General features: G+C 34.4%; 2 long non-coding RNA genes across 3 annotated transcripts in view; both read left to right on the forward strand.

Annotated features, from left to right (window-relative positions):
- LOC147557314 (uncharacterized) overlaps positions 1-19836 on the forward strand; it is a 97681-nt gene that overhangs the window by 55387 nt on the left and 22458 nt on the right. The window lies entirely within an intron of this gene.
- LOC147557316 (uncharacterized) lies at positions 4542-6861 on the forward strand. Of its 2 annotated transcripts, XR_015235165.1 has the most exons (5): positions 4542-4590; positions 4929-5479; positions 5772-5851; positions 6241-6656; positions 6802-6861. It is a non-coding gene; the product is annotated as an uncharacterized LOC147557316 (long non-coding RNA). The 2 variants fall into 2 exon arrangements; XR_015235164.1 differs by lacking the exon at positions 4542-4590 and having other exon boundaries at positions 4826-5479.

Genomic DNA, 19836 nt, shown 5'->3' on the forward strand with positions numbered 1-19836 from the left:
AAATTTTCGGAGAGAGAGATGAAGACGGATAGAAATCGCGGGGAGATTTCGATTGAGATGGATTTAGGGTATTAGCCGGTCGGTTTCTCTTTATGACATATACTTTAGAGAGAGAGAACCGTGAGGAGCAATGAAGACAGGACCTACTATTATTCTCTCCTGATTTCTTTTCTTCTATAGAAATCAGAGAATCAAGGTGGTATATAGAAATTTCAGAGGAAGAGAGATTCAAAAGGAGACTGATTGAAGAACAAATATATCACAGAGAGTTTTTATCTTTTCTTTTTCTTATATATTACAGAACAGGGAAACAACAGGACATCTCGACTGGGGGGTCTTCCTCTGGTAGCTCAACCAAAACCGACTATATTAAAGAGAGAGAGTGATGTAAAGAGCTCTCGGTGTTAGATCATCTGACGGCAAAAGAAGAAGAAAGAGGTTTAGAGAGAGAGAAGGAATTCGAGTTTACTGTTTTCTGCTTCTTCTCTTTGTGAGAGAGAGAGAAGATCAGATTGAAAGAGTAGAGAGAGAGAAAGCTCATGGTTTGTAGAGAGAGAGAGATTGAATTAATTTGAAAACTACATTAAAATCATTTCATCTTCTTCTCCCTTTACTGTTCCTGTTAGAGAAAGAAAGAGAGAGTTATATTATTGTTTAGAGAGAGAAAGAGAAAGTTTAGAGTGAGAAAGAAAGAGAAAACCGAGAGAGAGAGAGAGAAAACCAGTCGAGGAAAATAATTTTCTCACCAGGAAATCGTTTCCGGAAAGACGAGAAAATTATTTTCCCTAAGGGTCTGTTTGGCAGAATTTCGGAAAGAACAGCAGGAAAATACATCTTCTAGGGTCTGTTTGGTTGCAAATCAGAAGGAAAATTAAGTTTCTTTACTCTCATACTTATATATTTTTAAATGTTTATCTTTTATCTCATGAGTAGCTAATTTTCTCCATCTAGGGTTTTAGGATGAAACTCATGAAGGAGTTGAAGGAGATGTCCTTCGACCAAGGTGACAATGCGAACAATTTGTCGGATAGGATAATTGATGTGGAAGATCATCAAGTCCGATTGATTTAGGGATCGTAGAGTTGTAGCTAGAGACCAACTACGATCGTCGAATTACGAAGTAATTCGCGGCTAACTTCGATCGGATCCTACAACGGGTTACACATAAGAGTGACAAATTGATCTAGGATATGACTAGTGGGAGTGAGATATAATCATGGGAGTGTCCCAAAAACATATCTCATAGGCCTAAAAAGGAATTAGGCAAAGATAGTACAAAAAGGCCAAAAACAGGGTTTTTGGGCCTAGACCGGTTCGGGTACTTCTAGGACTCGGATTGGGCTGAATTTTGGAGGGTTAGTTGCTGATATAATAAACATTATATCTGCAAATTTTCGTGGTGTTTGGACAGCTCCTCCTTAGGGAATTGAGAAAATATCAATAGTTGCTATTTTCGACTATTTCCCTAAATCTTATTCTAAAGGGTGTTTTGGGAAACCTAAAAGGAGGTGGATTCTTATTAGGGTTCTATATAAACACTCTTAGGGCAGAGAATAAGGTGTGGAATTTCTCTCTAAGCTTTCTTACTCTACCACATCAAGTAGAGAGGAGAAAGTGAGCTAATTCCCATTAACTATCTATCTAGTCAAGAAGAAAGAAGTTCTTCTTCCAACCACCATTGGTGTGCTAGCTATACAACAAGGTGGGAGATCAAATTGATTGCTCATGTCCCAAGTAGAGGAGCTACACTTGAAGCTCTTGATCTTCTCATAAGCAATTGGAAAGGTTCGAGGGAAAAGCGATTAAGGTAATCTACTATCTCCATTAGTTTAATTACTAGTTTTGCATGATGATCTTGGGGATACTAGTGTTAGACATTAGATGTCGTTATCCGCTATAAACACTAGTATAAGGGTTTAAATCCCAACAACTCATTCTTGAGCCTTTAGAGACATATTTTTATTTTGTTAATATCTTGATTGTGATTCAAAGTTAAAATTGTTTTAATTTGTAGAATTGATTTTCTTTTCATTGTTTATACTTTTAAATTTGATATATCATGCTTAGATTAGATTCTTTGATGATATATGCTTATAGATTGATAAACAATAGTTTATAGATTTTATTTTCGAAATAAACAATTACATTGTTATAGATTATTGGTTTTAAACGAAAACATCTTCCGGAATTAAGATAGTTCATTATCTGAAATTCCGAGTTATAAAAAAGGGAGAATTGACTAGTTAACTATTTGTTCTAAAGATGATTTTATGTGATAGATTCCGAAACCCCTAGACTTCTCCCCCCATTTGAGTTCATCTTTTTATTTGTTTTAATATTTTATATATTTTATTTTATCACCAAAACAAATTTTCAAAAACAAAAACCGTCTTACTTCCAAGTCTTAGAATAGGTTTCACTTAGTCTCTGAGGAACGAACCGGTCTTACCGGAAATTATTACAACTTGACACCCGTGCACTTGCGGGTGTATACCTATTTAGGGTAACCTTTCTAGGCCCATCAAGATGCAAGTTAAAGATTCAGCTTAGTCTTTTTTTTTTTACAACTAATTCTCAAGGGGAATGGAGGAAGTTAATTAAGATGAGGCTAATTGTTTTACGCCGATAGACATGAGCAATTGCGACGTCTAATACTACAATTTCAGATCATGCTACTTGTTGTTCAAGGGTTTGTTTTGCAACCCTTTCTTTGTTTGATATGAATCATTTCTATTTCAGTTAATCAACTAAAGAAATTGATTTTCATATGTTTCTTTTGCATTTAATTTTCTATGAAGCTGTGAAGCATGGGTTTGGAGCTCAATTAAGCAAAAGTAAAATAAGGACCTATTGTGAGGCAGCTAAAAAGTTGTTAGGTATGAATCATATGGTCAAATTTTTTGTGGGCATTCCATTTATCTGGAGATATTCAAGCATTTCAGATATGTTTGACTATTATTACTACATTGGTTATCTTCTTATGGTAGAGTTTGAAACATTATCATCTATGGGATAATGCTATAAGGTTAAGTAAATGTTCTAACATATGGTTTCCTATACCCTTATTTTTGTTCTTTGTTCATCCTATAGAACATGTGTGTAATTATGTGGTGATGAAAGAAGTCTCCGGACAAATTACTGTGATATATCTTAATTTGGTTACGATCAACGTCGGTTGTGTCATCGTCCCAACTTTTAGTTAGTATTTTTTGTTAAAGAAGGTGGTTGCCGGTGAAGTTCAGGTGGTTGCCTGTGAAGGTCAGGTGGTTGCCTATGTAGAAAAAGAAAAGAATAATTAGTAAGTTTCAAATCCCTCATATTTTGGCATTGAAAACGTGATAGGACGGTAAATTTAGAGTTATAGTATTTGAATTTATGACAACTATATATTTCAATTCTTTATTTTTTTGTTACTACTCCAAGTCTTTTTCTATTTTTCTTCCTTATGTAGATGAAATATTTGCCGAGATGCAATCAATTTTGTAAGAAAAAAATGAATGTACAATCATAATGTTATTGAACACATTTATAAATTTCCTGGTACATATTAGGATATATAATAAAATTGATTATTTAGTTCACCCAAATTAGAATAGTCTGGAGATGAACCAAGTTTTTAAACGTGCCATTTTTTTTCACCCTCCACACTTCTTATTTATTTTGAGGTTTTTTTTTTGTTGAACTTTTTCATTTTGAGGTTGTTTATACTTTCTTCCAGTAAATACACTTACATTCTCTTTAAGTACCCTTTGTCTCGAAAAGATTTAAGCTGTACATAAATTTTGTTTCCATTTACTTGATAAATTTGACTATAACTTCTTAAAATTCAATACCATTCATTAGTTATTATCTTTCAAACTGGTTCAACTCTAAAACTTTCATTAGAGTGTCACCTGATTTCATTTGGTTGGATGCTTCACATTGTAATCGAACAAATGGGTCGTGCCCTATGGGCACGGGTTATCCCTAGTCTATTATATAAAACGCAAAGTTTTTTGCTGACTGGGACAAACCGAAAGACAAATTCGGTCGTTCGTTGTATTTTTCTACAAATCTAAATCACTAGATCTATTACCACCCTTAAAAATGAAGATTTGTTAACCCACTCAATGAGAGAATGTCAACAACATGATAAATCTAGACCCTCAAAATCCCCTCATCGTTTTGATCTACACCGTCAACAATGTTTGAACGGCCATTTAAATATAACTCTCTCTCTCCATTTACTCTGTGATTCTATGAAACGCCCAAACGGCCAAGCACCTTAAACCGGAGTTAAAGATAGAGAAAACGAGTTAAAGATATAGAAAAGGAGTTACATACAGAAAAGAAAATTAGATTTCCAAACGCCTAAGCCCTTCATTTCCTCTTCTCCTTCTTTAATAGAGTGAAGTAAAAAATTTCTTCTTATTCATCATCTATCTGTGTTTTTTTATCACTTTGTCTCTGTTTATTTTCTCAATTCATTGTGAGTTTTTTTTAGTAATTCTAGGGTTTTTCTCCTCTTGCAGATTGTATCATGACATGAACCAGATCCTTCTGCTAAACGTTGCAAATTGGTTTGGTACTTCTGCTAAACGTTGCAAATCGGTTTGTTTCCTTATTTCTATTTCATTTATCAAGTTTCAAAGTTATAGTAATTGGATTAGCTCACTGAATCACAAACCCCGGAATGTGATTTTGCTCCACTTGTTCACACCACTCTTGAATGAGAATCTCATGTCAATTTATCATGGTTCTAATAATATGTGTATACTAAGTGTTTGTTAAAATGTCTCTGTGACACATAATTGGTATGTTAGAAAACATTTTTCTCTTTTAATTTTTTTTTTCTTTCTTAAAGTAAAATCATTCGTACCTAATGTGAGATTTAATAAATTTGAAATCCTTCTTGTTGTTAAAGGGTGTCCAACTTTTTTTTGTTTTAGTCATTGTAGGGCAGGATACACGTACTAAATTGTTGATGATAGGTACATTTCTTCCATTTTCTTTCTTCCAGTCTCCTATACTATATCTTATTCAATCCGATCCATCATCCACATATCTTTCTTTTAATTTTGATTTTCTTTTGCTCTTACTGCCACATTATTTTTGAGTTTTTATTTATCGCAAGATGCAAAATACAAAATGCTACTTAGAAAATTTTTTCAGAAAAGTTTTGACGAAGTTTTGTTTTGCTCATGCCTTTTCAATTGTTTCTCCAGTGCAATTATGTTATAGAGTTTCTTACTGACTTCCTTGTAGCCACCAAAAGTGTTGCAGTCGATATAAGTTCGTGACTGCAAGTAAGTTATATATTGGATAATTATGTTTGTATTATTCGTTAGTCTTGTTGATTTGACTTTTGACATGTTTTTTTTTTCATTTCAAATACCCTGTCGATGAGGATCGATCATGGAAACTGAGATGGAATTGACATTGGGTAACGGTCAAAGGTATCCCAGATAGCAGCAACCAAATGCCTCCTGGTGAAAAGCAGGTTGTTATTGGAGATTCTGTTGTTTTTGGTGGTTGATTGAAACATAACGAATTCAAGGATCCTCAATGTCCATAAGTTAGTTTCCGAGATTTCCACTTTAACTCTGAATTAGATCTGCAGTGTAGACTAACACTTGTAGTTAAATGACCCATTTACATAGCTTCAGACTGGATTCATTACATTGCATAGCTCTTTTATTCAAATATGATGAAATGACATCCGTTAGAGAATAAGGTTATTTGACACTAATATGGTTCTCTGAATAAAATGGTTAATTTATGGTTGTTTCAAGGTGGAAATTAGAAATGGTTAATTTATAGTTGTTTCAAGATGGACAAGAGATGAAGACTAGCTATTTCATTTTTAACTCAAGTAAGCAAATCTTTTCTTCACTGACATTTATGTTTTTTTCTTACAATTCCATGGATAACCATTTCCCATTTTGTATGATTATGTTGTGGATTTCAATCAAAGAAACAAAACACATTTACTTGCTTTGGTTGAGAAGATTTTGAGTTTATAATATTATAAGTTGGGAAAGTGTGCCCTTCACATTTTAATCTTATTTTCATGTTTAAGATGATGATCAAAGTGGGTTGTTAACAGGTAACTAATAGGGGTGAAGAATTCTGAGATTTAGGAATTACAAAATCCATAATTTATCATGTGAAAAATTGGAGTTTGATGATCTGGGTTGATCATGGAGTAAAAGATTTTGTCTAAATAGCTGAAACTGGTTCTGGAAGTTTTCTTGCAACTAGGTAAGAGATGGTTGTTCCGACGAGTCAAAAAAGCTCTAATCGGAAGAAAATGGCGAAACAGTTGAAAGAAAACGAGGAGACACACCCTTGCATTCTGCGGCACGAGCAGGAAACCTAACCAATCTGGAGAAACTGCTATGGTTACATTGATGTGGTAGAGGAGATGCTTGAAATGTAATGATGCATTTCATTTGCTGCTATGCAACGCGACAGGGTAACTTTATTAACAAAATTACAAATTGAAGAATAACTGAAGGAGTCTAAGTAGCTTGGTCAATATGAACGAAGTAAGAAAAAAATGAAAAGCGCACATGGATGAGTGAGCTCCTCAACCATACATTCTTCCGTATGTCATATGGTAGTATATCTTTAAGGGGAAAGACGTACTAAAATCAAGCCTCTGATTTTGGATTTGGGTATGTGCTCTGCCTATATTCTTATCCTATAATAAGCATAAGATACATGTGACTTAGTCTTCGTAATTCTTCTGTCGCGATAAACTACGTTTTAGTTTCATTTTTTTTTCTTTCTAAGTTTAGTTCCAAACTATGTATTTTTCAGGAACATAACTGAATTAAATTTCTGAATTTTAGTGCAACATGGATCACTTTTGAGGTAAAATCTGAACTTATTTAATTATTTCAAACAACCATATATATATAGTTTGGAACTAAACTTAGAAAGAAAAAAAAATGAATATGAGTAGAATAAAATATCTAAATGTTTTTTTAGCACTTACTTATGACATGAGTATCAAAAGTAAGAGTGGCGATGAAATTATTCCTAAACGTGATATAAGACATTGGTATCACCTTTTTCCAAAAAATGTGAAATCTAGGAAGTTACGAACTGTAAGCTTGCTCGAAGGAATAATACTATGGTGTTATCTTGCACCAAAACTGGGAAGCATATGCTTAATATGGTTGATAATCTCCCATTGTAGCATCAAATTTTGTTCAATTGGAGATTTCCAAGGTAACCTCAATTCATTGTAGAAGTTATTTACTTCATTTGCTGGACAGAAATGGTTTGAATTACTTCAATTTTGCTACAAATATCGCAGGTGTTTATCTGTTTAATATAAATAAAGCAGAATCAAATGAGCTTAAATCTTAGCAAGACTCAGCCCACGTTTTTCGTTGCAAAATAATAATTGTTATGTTTACTCACTTTCTGTGTAACATGTACAAATATGAAGGTAAACGACCCTCAAGTATGATATCCTTCTATAGTGATTTTGTCAGGTCTTATAGTATTTCTCATAACCCATCATTGGGCAAGGAACGAAGGTGCGAAAATCAAACATAGATTACATTAGAAAGGAACTTCGCAAATTTTTGCATTTCTTTTTACCTTCTTTGGTTGTCATACAAGAGAACTTTCATGTATTTTTTTTGATGAAAAACTTTCATGTACTTATGTTGAGATCAACCCTTTATTTTATTATCTTCTTTGTAGTTCTAACATTTAAGCTTTCTAATTTTGTACTCCATATACTATGAATGTTTGAAGAATGTTGTGTTCAGAAAATGTTGCAAAAGTATTGAACTCAAAGAAGTTCAACATTTTTGTTACACATTATGTAGTTTTTGAAACCAAATATTATAGATGTAACCAATTCTAATTTTGGGATAAATTTGTACCAAGTGAAAGTTATTTATTTTTTATAACGAGAGGTTCACTACTATATAGTGCAATCCGGAAAGGGGAATGTCTGTGCCGAGGGCACGGGTTATTTCTAGTTTCTTAATAAAAGATATTTTCTAGAGACCCTTTATTTTTGCAATAGCCCTTTCTATTAATTTGGACATATCAAAGGTTCAAATCAAATCTCTTATACAAAACGATTGATACCAATTTTAGACTAAATCTCCACCACCCAATTCTTGCATACCATATCACACATTAATATCAAATTTTATTAATGCTTATTTTCAGTTTTGTTCTCTACACTTCCTCTCTCTATTAACATCCTGAACTTTTTACTTTCTTCCTAACTGATGGGAACCAATTCGTCAACGAAAGTTCCCTCTTACGATCTCATTAGTCATGAAATTGTCTCTCAAATCAATCTCTCCACAAACCTTCTTTTAACAGTGAAGAAATTAATAAGATTTGTTTGATTACTTTTCTCTCGTCCTTTAAATATTGTTGTTTTTGGATTTGTGGCTCTTTGGCTTTCCCGAATTGCTTCAGGTACTCCTTTCTATCTTGATCCAGCATCAAGCTTATAGTTTATAGATTGATTGATTTGATTTGCTTGGTTAGTTGATGGTATTAGTTTTTTTTCAGTTTTTGTTAATCACTCTGATTTTATTAATATTTTGTCTATAATAAGACTCTTTTTTATATGTTTATCTTATTGAGGTTATGTCTATAATTACCTTAGTATAATGGATGAGCCGAGCTTATCTTTCTTCTTCTTTTTCTAGACCTTGGCTCTCTCGCTTACTTTCGATTAAAATGATTGGGTTCCTTGTGTTCAATTTTGAATCACATTTGAACTAGCATTGGCTTCCTCTAATGTTCATGTTGAGGGTTTTTTGTTTTTTACACTTCTAGTAAGAGTTGAAGTATCTTCAGGAGGGATTATAAGGTACATTCTACTTTATAATTATCAGACTGATACTCAACCTAAAAATTATTTTTCTTAAACCTGTAGTTTAGGGTTTTCGTTTTGTATTATAGAGTTCCGAAGCACGACAAGCTACAATTTAAGAAAAAAGTAATCAACCAGGAAAAGTGCTCCTAAAGTTTTAAGCGATCGATTAAGCGTTTTTCGTTTTGGTGTAATACTTGAACACGGTTCATTTTGTCGGGTCATTTTTACTTCATTTTAAAAATTTGTATTTTAGAATAGTTTTTCGCATATTTTTTTAATGACTATAAATTTCTTTTTCTACTTCATGAAATACTATATATGACCTTTGCCTCCGACACATACACTTCCGTCGAGCACTTTACGTGTGCGTGCACGAATATGTTGTGGTGATAAAGTTAAAAAAATGCAGAGTGGACGGAAGAAATAGAAGATCACGATGCTAAAATCATGCTAGAGAAATCAGTGAGATAAAGGAGAGAGAGGAAGAGAAAAAAGGTGTCTTAATAAAACCCTTCGAACTTAGCTTCTAATTTAAATACACCACTACTCTTTTGTTTCCTTTTTTTTAACTAAAAGCTAATATCTGAACCGCTTGACACTTTATAATGGTCGCGACTTTCGGAAGTAAAGAAAAATCTTGGAGGAACAAATCTTCTTTAAAATCCAAGTTTATTTGCAAAATCTCTAGAGCATATTTCCTTGTGGGGAATAGTTACTTGTAAACCCTTGGAAGGAGTAAGGAGTACGAGAAAGCTCATGATTATCTTTACATTGGCATTTTGGAGTATTCATTATGTCTTGAAAAAAAAGATACTAATAATTTTAGAGGTAAGTAACTAAAATCACATAAAAGCTTAGGGTCAATAAATAGTAGTATCATTTACGTAGTATTGTGACGAAATCAAGTAAACCAAGAAAATCAACACATATTCAAGACACTTTCAACACATAGTTTATTTGAAGTATCACCTATGTGGGTTCAACTAAATTTTCAGGTTTGTATATGCCTTTGGATGTGATGACCTTTTTGAAAGTAATCGTGTTCATTTGTCATTGTAAAAGAAAACTGCAACTAGTGATTCCGAGTAAAAGATTTAATCAAGGTAAGTCGTCATCAAACTCTTACTTTGTAAATGTATGGGATCTTAGAAATACCACTAGTGGATATGAATTAGTTTTTATGTTTGATTTTTTGTAAATAGTGTTGAAGTGGTTGAACCGGAGCTTGAGTTAAGTCTTTGTGACGTGAAGATACAAATGGATTCGTTGGTTTGAGTTAAATCCGTAGATAATTAATTTTGAAGGATATCAAAGTAAATTAGGTGTATAATGTTTGTATGCTTCAATTTCACTCAAGTACTGGCATTAAGATGGATTCATAAAGATAAATCTTATATTTACCCGTTAAACATTTTAGGATTTGATTACTGAATAGTGTGATTTGCACTTAATTTGATGTTTAATTATCTCAATACGACATTTTGGAAATTGAACAATTTTGTTCTTAGCGTTGTACCTCGACAAGTTATAATTTTCTGTAAATTTCTATTATATTTTTGTGATTAATATCAAATAAAATGTTATAAATTTAAGGGTCCATGGGTATATAGACCAAAATAATGTTCAAAAAAGGTATATGATCCAATCTTCCCAAAATATGGATATTTAGTCCTTTTACATTATGGATAGAAATAACACATACTTTATGAAATTATACCGTCCACGTCCCTCCCAAAAAAATCGCGGGATTTTTAATTTTCCGGAAAGTTTCTAATGTGAGCGGCCATGATTTGGGGGATTTAAAGCTGGCAATGGTAGCAAGAGAAAAATTGATTTTTCTCTCTCTTCTAAACCGTTTTGGAAATCAAATATTTTCCCAAATCATAATTTGTCTCTCCTCTAAATAGAGTTGGAAATCAAATTTTCTCTTTCCAATAATCTTTTTCTCTCACTTAACTTTCAAGTTTGGAAAGAGTATATTTTCTGGGATCAATTTAGCGTGTTTTAGGGGTTAATATACAAAGGCCGCAGCTTTGGGGAATAAAGAAAATTCTCCGGGGAATAAAGACTTTTCTTAAAATTAGTCAAATAAGATTGACCTTTATGTTTCTTTTTATTGCTAAGGGGCTTGTAATTTTGAGAGTTCAAAATAAAACAAATTTTAGAAGGCTCCTCCATCTCATCACCTCTCTCTACCACCTCATCTTCACGCCACCTCATCATCTTCTCCGGCGAAGGTCGTCGCCGGCCCGCTTCAAACAAAAATTATTTTATTTTATTTTATTTTATTTTCTCTCTAACACTCCGGCGAAGGGAGACCTTCGCCGGAGGTCTGGTCTGTTCGTGGACAGACCGGATCTGTTCGTGGACAGACCGGATCTGTTCGTGAACAGACCTTCAAGGTCTGTTCATGGACAGACCGGATCTGTTCGTGAACAGACCTTCAAGGTCTGTTCATGGACAGACCAGACCTCCGGCGAAGGTCTCCCCTCGCCGGAGTATTAGAGAGAGAGAGAGGGGAAGAGAAATTTTTTTTTTTATTATTTTTTATGTTTGAAGGTCGCCGGCCGGAAAATTGGTCGGCCGGCGACCTTCGCCGAAGAAGATGAGGTGGCGTGAAGATGAAGTGGCAGAGAAAACAGATGAGATGGAGGAGAACTTTCAAAAAAAATGTATTCTGTATTCCCCATAAAAATTTATTCCCCGGAGAACTTTCAAAAAAATCTGGATTCCCTCGAGAATTTATTCACAGGAGAATTTTCTTTATTCCCCAAAGTCGCGGCCTATACAAAACGTATAGATCACTTTCTCTCATTTAACTTTCAGATTTGGAAATAGTATATTTTTCTGGGAACATTACAGCAGAATTTGTTTCGTTTTTACTCATACATAAATACACATCGAATACAAATTATGAAACAAATACGTAAATTATGTGGTATTTATGACGAGGAAACCATCATTTGTCATGTACACAATGTAATTTATCAAATGTATGTGGGTCATGTTCAATAAATTACATATAATTTCTTTTACGTTACAAAAAAAAACGTACAAAATCTTCTCTAGTTCAAATATGGTGCCCATCCATGTACTCACCATTTGTTGTCTTGAGCAGGACAAACAACGGTTACACTATATTGTCGAAGAGCATATCCAAATGCTTTTGCACCACCAAGAAACAACTGACCAACTTCAGTAAATATTTTATCCCAGCCATCAGATTCTAGTTTCGTTGACTTACTTTGATTTGATGATTCAGTTTGAAATTCCATCTGTTATATCAAATCTACACACATAAATACACATACATTAAACGAAAAATCATATATTGTATTATAAACTACATGTACAGTTCGTAAATTATGTATAATGTTTGTCAAATTTGGCAATATTCGAAGGTTTTGAGTAATTTGGTAAGCTTAACAAGGATACTGTTTTGGATGAAAAGTACGCGTAATGGTAAATAAATAATACATAATTTATGTGCACTTATACGATGTTTTAGAATTTATTATAAATTATATATAATGTATAAGAAATTACGCGTATTTTACGTTCTCTTATAAAGACATAGTACGGAAGATGTTTGCGCAATGTACTAGAAAGTAAACCTCACAAATACGAAGTTAATGAATTAGTAAACAAACATTTGAAAACAAAATCAAAATCTGATATGTTTAATGTTAAAAAGATAGAGAGAATATGATTCTTTAACCTGAGAAGCAATATTAGATCTTATCAATGGTTCGAAGAAAGAGTTTCACAGTTTAAAACCTGATAAACAATGGAGATTTTTACTGCTGCTGTAATGAAGATGATACAATAGAGGTTTGTACTGCTGCTGGTGAGATTAATGGAGGTTTATTGGAGCTTTCGTTTTTAGAGAGAGAAAGTTTCCAGATTTCAGTTACGGAAGATATTAAAGATAGTGGTTACTTTGAATTTAAACGTGATTGGAGAGAGAATGTGGAGATAAAAATGGAAAAAAAATATTTTGGATTTTAGAATGTAAATCAGATTTTATATATAAAGAAGGTTAGTATAGGTATTATAAATTAATATGTATTATAGGGATTTGTGTTTTCTCTCTAGATGAGACCAAATGAACTAGATATCCATTTATATTATTTTTTGGTTTTGAAACCCTTTATAGGATTAGAGAGGACTATATCTGGTATTAGGACCCGTTTTTTTAGCTATAAGCCAAAAAATTGGTCAATATATGGACAACCAAATATCTTATGTGGACAACTATTTGCGGGTCCAGTGCGAGTCAACTATGATTGACTTAGCTGACTTTGATTTAATAGGGGACAGATATCTCCCTCTCATCATCTCTTCTTGCCGAAAGCTCTCCGTGGTGAAGTTATTGTTGGTGGTAGGTGAAGGAGATGTCTTTCGACCAAAGATGCAATACGAGTAATTTGTCGGATAGGACAATTGATGAAGAAGATCATCAAATCTGGACGATTTAGGCGTCGTAGTGTTTAGCTAGAAACCAACTACGATCGTCGAATTACTATGTAATTAGCGGCTAACCTCGACCGGATCCTACATCGGGTTACACCAAAGAATGACGATTTGATCGGATGATATGACTAGAGGGACGAGACATATAATCATGGGAGAGTCCCATAAATATGTCCCAAAAGCCTAAAAGAAGTTTAGGCAAAGATAGTGCAAAAGGCCCAAAAAAAGGGATTTGGGTCGGTTACCAAAAGACATGTTTTGGGGACCATAAAGGGGCCGACCAGATCTGCCCAAGAAGGGCTTCATATGACCGGCCATGCTAGGGTAATTAAGAAATAGAAACTAGTTTCTCTTTTTGATAAAATCCTTAATCTTATTCAAAAGGGACTTTTTGGGAAACCTAATCAGGGTTGGACTCTAACTTAGGGTTCTATATAATGTCTATTAGGACTTGAATAAGGTGCAGAAAAATTCTCAAGGAGTTCTCTTCTTTACAACATCAAGTAGAGAAAGAAAGAGAGATAATTCCTAAACTATTTATCTAGTCAAAAGAAGAAGTGTTCTTCATCAAACCACCATTGGAGTTCTAGCTAGAAACAAGGAGGGAGATCATGTTGATCATTCGGGTGTCTTGTGTAGAGGAACAATAATTAGAGTTCTTCGTCTTCACATTCGATTGGAAAGGTTCGAGGGAAAATTTAACGATTAAGGTAATCACTAACTCTTAGTTCATTATTAGCTTATGCATGAGATCCTGGGGATACCAGTGTTAGACATGTTAGATTTCTGAGATTCCGTTACCAACACTAGGAGACACTATAACCCAACAGTAGGAAAAACCAGAAATGTGAGGAGGTATCTGATAAAGTTGTTGATTCAAATGTTCAAAGTTTTTCTAATGGAGATGAATGATCTTGTGTTAATGGACTACAAATTTTGAAGATTCATGGGAATGAAAATATGATGATGATGAGAGAGAAAGTGGTAACCTATCTTAGTTGAAGCTTTGATCTATATTAACCTTATGTTCCTTGTATCAATTACTGTGTTTTAACCTTTTAGGTTTTAAAATTTGGGTTTTCAATTTTAGGGTTTTTATTAATCCTCAATGTAATGTGACATTTCTGTATATGAATAAATGGTCTTCAGAACACTCAAATCCTTTAGAAATTTAAGTAAAGCAGAGACTCTTCTTAATGGAAGGAGAACTAACTGAGTTGAAGATGAGATTACTGTTCCTGTAATTCCCACGGCAAGATGAAAAAAAACCATTAAGCTTCTGAGAGTGAGGGAATTGGGGATGTCAGTGAAGGATATATCCGTTCGGTCTGAAGGAGATGTCCTTCCGAAGGAGTGTCCTTCGACCAAGATGGCAATGCGATCAATTTTTCAGCTAGGATAACGATGACCAAACTGTGAAGCTCTCGATCTTCACACGTGATTGGAAAGGTTCGAGGGAAAAACACGTTCAAGGTATTTATCCCTCTTCTAGTTCATTGATTAGTTCATGCTTTACCGATCCTGGTAATCTAGTGTTAACATATAGATGTTTGAGATTCCGCTTAGAACACTAGATAGTTGTATTAGATACACACAAAATTTAACAGTCAGTTCAGATAAGAGACTCGTAGATGGCGACTAAAAATTCAATTTTTTAGGTCACTTCAATCTCTGGTTTGTAAGTCTATTGTCTTTACATTTCTAGAGATTATCTTTTCGTCTCTTTCACATGTTCCTTTACATGATCACCTTTTATGATGATACTCGGGTTTGTTCTAGTTCGTACTTTCTTCAGTTACCATCTAATAAGATGGTGTACAAATAAAGTTTCTATCTCTAAACATTCTCGTCTTCTCTTCTGTTATCCATATAAGAAAAACGGTTGCCCACGTGAGGGCCGCCTTTTTTTTTATCTTTATGTTTCCGCTCTATCTCAATTTGTCACTGTTTTTTTTTTCTCTCTCTCACTGATTCTATCTCACTCGCCTATCTCTATCTCATTCGCCTATCTCTATCTCACCATTTCCCCTCTCTCATACAATTCTGGAGCCCCCTTCGTCTGAGGCTAAGGGGACCAACAACAAAAAAATTTCATGGCCGACCATCCACAAAGTGTTTCGTGGTCGTTGGACCAAAAAAAAATTTTTAGCGGCCCGACCTTGAAAGTTTCCTGGTCAATCAACCACGAAACCGTCGAGGAAGGTTTCGCCAGAAGCCCTCCTCGAGGACTGGTTCCGACGAGGGGAATACTTCTGTTCGCCGAAATTGTAGGCTGGAAAGAGGGGGGAAGAGATAGACAAATAGAGATCAAAAGAGAAACATTGGGAGATTGAGAGAAAAACAAGAGATTGGCAGAGAGTAGGAGAACGACAGAAAGAGATATAATCGAAAGAGGAACATTAGGAGATTGAAGGAAAACAGTGAGAGATTGGGAGAGAGTAGAAGAACGAGAGAGAGACAGTGAAGAATCGAGAGAGAAAGATCGAAGGAGTCAAACCGGTCAACTCTGGTTTTGTCATTGCGTCTAATTGACATAAGACACATGAGGAAGATCCAATGGTATGGACTTCCAAGTCTAATGATTTTGAATCATACGACACATGTGAATTTTGTTCAAAAGGACTATTTGACAAAGTCACCTTTTCGAAATGAATCTATGACTAGTGAATTAATAAGTCTTCGTACATACGGATGTATGAAAAACTATTAATACACTAACTAGAGTTAACCAGAATCCACTTGACAAAAATATAAGTCATTCGATTGGATCGAGATGGTGAATATTTAAGTCAAAAATTTGATGACCATAAAGAAGTTGAGAAATAGTTTCTCATCTTCCTCCAACAAACACATCATATAGGTGATGAGTCCAGTGGGAGTAATCGAACATGTTAGACATGAGTAGATTAATGATGGGAATTAAATGTTGTGTATAGATCATGTAAATATTTTACATTAATACTTGTTTCAGATGTTGTGTATAGATCATGTTGTGTATGCCAAGTTAGGCATTGGAATTAAATGTTATGGAATTTGGCACTACCTCACTAACAACCATTTCTCGCTCCCCTACCCCAAGTTTTGTACTTGTTTCACCTGTCAAATTCGCGTCCTCCCCTACACTTGAATATGCTGGTTATGTTCTAGATTCCCTAATTAGAGGAGATTCCATTTTCAAGTGGTATAGTCTTCGATACCGAGATCTTCAATCGCTGGATAGAAGAAGTGACAACAACAGACAAAAATAAATGCTTTTTGGCGTTAAAAAATCTAAGTTCATCAAGAATTGATGCGATTGAATTTTTTAAACTGCACATTTCAACTCGTATTTTGGAGTTGTTAACCTTTTTGACTTATTTAGGTTAATCCAATGATGAGAAAGTTATCGGTTGGATTAATTTTTACTTTATTCAAATGGCTCTCATGTTGTACGCTAATTTCAAAATTCTCTGGATGACAGGAGCTTAACCAAACAACCGTTGAGGATAGCGAGAAGGGGTTGTTCTGTTATATTACTTGGAAGGTATTTCCTTTTTTCCCATGAAGTAAATATTTATTTTTTTTGCACTCAACTTGATTTTTCTATATAGACCAGGATAATGAAAGCCTGTAGGATTCAAAAGAGAAGAAGAAAAAGCACACTAAAATGGATGGTCCAATTTGCATTCGAAGTAATCTTTTTTAGTTTCAACTTAAATTTGTACCTAATTAGAAATGCAAAGCGTTCTGGTGGTGTTACATGTCAGCAATTAAGGCATAATGCTCAAAACCTAAAATTGATTGATAATACTATATGTCACCAAATATTAATTGTGACTTCTGAAACACCATGGTGATTTTTTAGTATCTCCCTTCCGTCGCAGTTTATTTGGTACCGGCGAACTCGGATCTCTTCATAAGTCTTTCTTCTTCAAATAATGTCGTAGTTTATTTGTACATGTCATGTCTTGGCTACTTCAGTTTTAGCACTGCAAAATATATGCTTCGTGGCTTTCACGATTCTCTACTTTTTCAGTCCTCTAAATTCTTTTCCATATATAGTGCATAAAATTTGCTTAGTTATGGAGCGAAATTATAACCAGTTTCAGGGAAAAAAGCCTCGTTAGTAATAGTCCTTTTAAATGGCAAGGGCTTGTTGTTAAAAATTTTTGACTTGTTTGTGTACACTTCTTTTTGTTAATTTTTTATAGCTGTAAGATAAGGTAGATCAGATAACTTACCTTGTCAGATTTCCAGTTGCTCGTAAGTAATAAAGGGAAGATTGTTATGCGCATGTGCATTTTTCTTCATGTTCGTGATGAATAAATAACTGGCATGTGTATAAAACTACAATTACATGTTATCCAGAATATAAGTGCCGAAGTGGTTGATACCTCTATACTGAGGTGATGGCTTCAAAGGATGGATATTGTGGAAAATAATGAAATGGGAATTCTCTGTTGCCGATTTTGTGCTTATTTATCATGTCTCTCTATTTTTTTCATTTGATCTTGTATATTGAACTCAGTTTATATTTATCGTTAATCTAGGCTATCTAGTACGACATTTTTTTTTAATAAAAATGTCTATGCCTGGTGATTTAATTGACAAATTTTCCTTCTGTAGTTACTTTAAGTTTTAACAATGCAATAAATACTTTCATCGTGATAAAAAATTGTATATGACAGGATAATGTATATTTTGTCGACACTTCTATGAAAACTATTCCAGGTTCGTGGACAAAGGGAGCAAGGGGTTGGATATGAAATAAAGTCATAGTTAAGCCTAATGAAGAAGACTTAGATAAAACCTCTCTCTTTGTGAAGATTTTTCAACAATTCCCTTCCCTTTGTTTGGTGTCGTAATCAACAATGCCTCGCTAAAAAATCTCTCTCTATAAACTTTGGTGTCGGTGATGAAGACGAAGTAGTAGAAGATGAAGAAGAAGTAGTAGAAGAAGAAGAAGACCAAACTTAGAGTTTATGTAAAAAAGAAGGAGTTAAAATAAAGGGATATTTAGTGTTTGAGTCAAAGAAAAGTACTGACATTAGCACTTGGGTCAAGAGTTTATCCGTTATAGAGTCTAGGTCACAGACTAACTGTTGACCCAGTTGACTAGAGACAGTCGTTAACAACCGTTAGTTTGTGACCCAAATACTAATGTTGGTACTTTACGTTGACCCTAACACTAAATTTTTCCAAGTAAATTGTAATGTCAAAATAAAAACGTATTGATCAATATATCAAAAGCATAATGTAATTAAAAAACATAAAGGTTCATTGCGCTTAATATGTCGATCTTATCGGGAACATATTTTATTCTGCACTTAATGCACGTCATCAATTCGTTGCGTCTTTCTGGTGCAAAAATTGTTGTACCACTGTCTCGACATATGAGATTCTTTTTCTTACCAACTCTCTAGATCATTTTCTCTTTGTTCTCCTGACACTCATCTTTCGTATCGTGGAACTCTCTGTACTCTCCAAAATATTTTCACAAATATCACATGGACTTAATTTTCTTCCCGAATGTTTAATACAGCTGTCCTCTGGGAATCTCATCGGTCTTATGACTATTTGCTTGATACACTGAAGTTTGTCCATATAAATTTTTTATTTTTCTGCTTATCCACATAAAATAGTTGTCCATATAAGAAAAACGGTTGCCCACGTATGTGCCACCTTCTTTTTTTCTCTTTATGTTTCCCGCTCCATCTCAATTTGTCACTGTTTTTTCTCTCTCTCTCACTGATTCTATCTCACTCGCCTATCTCTATCTCATTCGCCTATCTCTATCTCACCATTTCCCCTCTCTCATACAATTCTGGAACCCCCTTCGTTTGAGGCGAAGGGGACCTCGAGGAAGAGAAACCTTCCTCGAGTGTTTCGTGGTGACCAACAATAAAAAAATTTCATGGGCGACCATTCACAAAGTGTTTCTTGGTCAATCAACCACGAAACCGTCGAGGAAAGTTTCGCTAGAAGCGAGGACTGGTTCCGGCGAGTGGAATACTTCAGTTCGCCGAAATTATGGGATTTCCTAGGGGGAGAAAGAGATAGACAGATAGAGATCGAAAGAGAAACATTGGGAGATTGAGAGAAAAACAAGAGATTGGCAGAGAGTAGGAAAACGACAGAGAGAGATGTAATCGAAAGAGGAACATTAGGAGATTGAAGGAAAACAATGAGAGATTGGGAGAGAGTAGAAGAACGAGAGAGAGACAGTGAAGAGTCGAGAGAGAAAGAGAGAAGGAAAGAGAGAGAGAGGGATGAAGATTAAGGAAAAAGTTTGACAAGTAAATTTTTCGACTAAAAAAATATATCCCATAAATGAATGCAAAAAAGAAGCAGAAAAAAAGGTCGGTGTTTCAGGGGAATAAAAAATATTCCCGGGAAAAAGGTGGAAAGCTAAAAAGACAAGTCACCAAACGCACCTTATCTCTCTCCCTTCACTGTCTCTATCTTCTCACTCTCTCTCTAAGTTCTGGCAAAGGGAATGGTCTTTTACCTGGAACCATGAATAAAGAAGAATAGAAAAAAGA

This window comes from Eschscholzia californica, unplaced genomic scaffold (assembly GCF_041429995.1).
Source record: "Eschscholzia californica isolate CP2 unplaced genomic scaffold, dmEscCali1.0.p SCAF_2, whole genome shotgun sequence".
Classification (NCBI taxonomy): Eukaryota; Viridiplantae; Streptophyta; class Magnoliopsida; order Ranunculales; family Papaveraceae; genus Eschscholzia; species Eschscholzia californica.